Source organism: Spea bombifrons, chromosome 1 (genome assembly GCF_027358695.1).
Source record: "Spea bombifrons isolate aSpeBom1 chromosome 1, aSpeBom1.2.pri, whole genome shotgun sequence".
NCBI lineage: Eukaryota > Metazoa > Chordata > Amphibia > Anura > Pelobatidae > Spea > Spea bombifrons.
This window is the reverse complement of record NC_071087.1, coordinates 111,390,055-111,393,878: the sequence shown is the minus strand read 5'-3', so window position 1 is coordinate 111,393,878 and position 3,824 is coordinate 111,390,055.

The window sequence follows — 3,824 nt, the reverse complement described above, 5'->3', positions numbered from 1 at the left end:
GATGACTTCTGTTTTCTTCTATGTAATGAATAGAGTTCAAACTTTTCCTTTTGTTTTTATATACAAAACTACTCTTGCACTTCAGTTACCGCATGGCACAAGTTGGATGTGATTTCCCAACTACCATCAGGGAATAGTCTTTTTAATGCATTACATTGACAGAAAGCGGGGCCTTCAAGAATCTGATTCCTGACTGTCAGGGTAATGCTAATAAATGTAGGGGGTGAAGAAGCATCACTCGGCTTTCAGTTATAATCTGCAGTGCACGGTATGGTGCATTATTGAAAAACCTTTTATTCCATCAGCCACACGGCTACAGGGACAACACAGGAAACAAAAAGCTAGATGTCTAGTGAAGTAAGGGAGAGAATGCCCATTAAACATTTCAAGCTTGGAATGCTGCATAACTTTTCACTATTTTTGGGCATCGCATGTTTCAAATTACCCAAGCTCTGGAGTGGCTTTCTCAGAGTTCTGTTTAGATAACAAAAGAGGAACTGCTGTGAAGATCCAAGTAAGTCGTTATTCAGGTAAGCTCACCCAGTGCTGTTTAGACCCCCTGGAAGTCTTGCAATTAGACAGCAGTGGAGCTGGTTGGAGGCAAGTATACAACACCTGCATTCTGGCAAGTAGATGATCTCTTCTGCAAGCCAAGGCAAAAGGGAGGCTGGAAAAATGCAAATGCATATGGGGGATTCTGATGAACCCATTCATTAATTTCCAGTGGGGAAATAAGATAATTTGAAGTGTGTATTCTATCATACGTCAGCATGCATATGATGGTTGGAGTGTCCCTTTTAACACGAGTAATCATAAAAGCCCATCACTACCTATCCCACTGTGTTACTGACCAATCTCAGTAAGGTCCTCCTATAACAGGTTACCCCTAAGCAATGCAGAGTTGAATTAGCAAGATGATTTTCGATAAATATTGCCACATGTAATAAGATATAAAAGGCCAACTCAGGTCGTCTTGCAGGAGAGGATCTCTGCGATTTGCACTTTATAACGCATGGTGAAGCCAGTACATAAATCCTGTGCTCAAGCTATTCATTTATTATCTGGTAATAAATCTTCCTTACTCTCGACATTAGTATTTTTTTATACTTAATTTCAGACCCGTTTTCTTCCCTTGTAATGTAGTTGCCCCAAATTTGCCTTGAGTCATCGCCCCCTTGTTTGCTACTGCTATCTTTCTTCATGTTCTGCCATGAGATGCTCCTAGTGACAAAAAAGATTCTCTGCTCTATTTCCTCTACTCTAGAGGCGTACCATGGTAATATTAAATTTCCACTCCTAGAGAAGTTTCCGGTTAGACAAACCCTACATTCTGTTAAATGGTGGTCTCACACCAGGCTTTCCCATAGTTCTTGCATTAAGGCTACAATAGCCATTACAAAACCAAAGAAACGCCAGCGCCTGGAAGATACAAGACTGAAGCAGAGGTAAAAATACTCTTTTAGTCCTGTGGAATCGCTAAAGTAGGAAACACTTAACACATTTCGCACCAATTGCTTATGTTGCATACAAAAGCCAGTAAACTGTACAGGTCGCTTTCATAACACATCAGTATCACTAAATAACAAGAGTTCCTGTTCCTGAGCAGTTGCCTATGATGCTCTAAATGGAAATTCACTATGTTTTCTAATTTTTATATACGTTATGCAATATACTGTGCAGTGCTTTGGGCAAAGAGGAGCTTCTGCACCAATCCTCCCCCTTTTTTTGGTAAATCATATGGAACCCGTCGCGATCTACAAATGAATAGAGTGTGAAGAACTGTCCAAAGTGCTGAAAATGGATTCCGGTTCTGCTTATCTAAAGAGATGATCCAGCCACACGCTGTTTCAAAGTCCTGTCACCGTCACGTTAACACATACCTTATATATATATATATATATATATATATAGATAGATAGATAGATAGATAGATAGATAGATAGATATATATGCAACAGATAAAGGCGTAAAATTCAATCCACTCCGAAATCAGTACAGACCGTTTACGAGCTCTCTGAGTCAATGTTCCCAGCGTGACCGAGATGGTCTTCACTTCCGGGTCAAGTACTCCACAGGAAGCCTATACCACAACGCTTCACACTGTCTCCATGGAGACCCAAGCTGACCGTAGAAAGCTAAATGGGGATAACGGTGGGCAAAGTTGGTGCTACTGGGAAAGAGCGGCCGTACGGGACGGTGAAGGTAAAGGCTCGGTTTGCGGGAATACATATTTTAATAGCGTCAGTATATAATAATGTGCCGGACGATAAAGTCACCCACATGCCTGCATCAGTGGACAGGCATAGTGTGCGCGGATGCAGAGCATCAAGTGCAAGACAGCTGGATACCTTTAGTGACATATCATGTGTTACAGGTATTATTTAATGTTTATGCTTATTAAATGCCGTGCTTGTTTTATTGGTGGCATGCCCAGAATTATTGAGCTTTAATTTCTGTAGCAGCACAAAAAGTGAAGTAATCCCCTTGTAATAGAGGAGAAGCATCCCGTATAAATTTAGTAGCAGTGACAGATCTGTTTTATACACTTCATCTTTATACTCCCCCTTTGTCATTTATGTTAAAAAAACAAAACAAAAAAACATTACTTTTTATTCCTCAGTGCCAAACTATGTATGTGAAGCAGATGTGGGACACCATTAACAGCTTGTCCCCTCAGAAGCTGCCCGATGCCCACCTCCTACCCGCTCACATAGGCTGGAAAACTGTGCGGGTGTTTGTCTCATCAACATTCGAAGATTTTCATTCGGAGAGAGATGTTCTAGTAAAACGGGTAACAATGGAAAAAGTACAACTTGGAATACGCTGCCGGGTGTAGCAAGCCAGTAAAATAGCTTGCGAGTCGTAATCTTGTATATCTCTTTATCTGTAACGTGTTATTCTTTTTCCCCACAGAAAGTGCTTATTATAGATGGCGTATAGGTGCTAGATAAGGTGGTTTTACGGGTTAAGAGGCCGGCGATATCTTATGAGCAGTGCGAACGAGTTAGACATTATAGAACAGTCCCTATGTTGCTTATATACATTTTATTACGGAAGAGTGTGTTTTTACGACCAGTACTGCTCTGAATGGCTTAAAATAGAATTAATCATAGAAAATCCATTTGCATTGACAGTGTATAGAGTTAAAAGCGTGTATATTATGTTTGTGTACTTTGCCATAGGTAGCAGTATCTATTTGATTTACTTTGTGTCTCTGTGTTTGTGACGTTGTCCTATTTATAACTTGACTTATTCCAAGAAGTGCAGAGGGAGGTGGAGGTGACCATGAGATCATATGATACGGTTGCATTATTTTCCTCTTATTACTTGTATGTACATCGCATTGTAGGCATCTGAATGCTGTCTGCTTATTCCCCCCCCCCTTATAATTTATTGGTGTACTTCGTCTGTTTTAAGATGTAGAATATCCATACACCCACAGTTTCTGTAGTCTAAAACAAGAGTTGTTGTAAACTGTAATTGGTTGTGAACAGAAGAAATCTAATTTGCCTAGAACAAGGTTCGGTGTGTAGATGGCTTTGATTTGTTTGCTTTTGTAACCAATTCATTTAAATAACATGGTAGGCAACATTGTTTGTTATATTGGGACAATTGTTGTTTGTATTAGTTGCACTTGATTAATCGAAATGTTATGAAGGCTATGTTTGCTACAGCCTCGTCTACACTGATGTAATGTGTGTTAATGTGCTACGTATTATTTTATATTTATCTCATTATATAGATGGCTTTTTCTGTGTGTCCTATCACAATTCATTTCACTTCAGGTGTTCCCGGAACTTAGAGAGTGGTGTGAGGCCCACAGA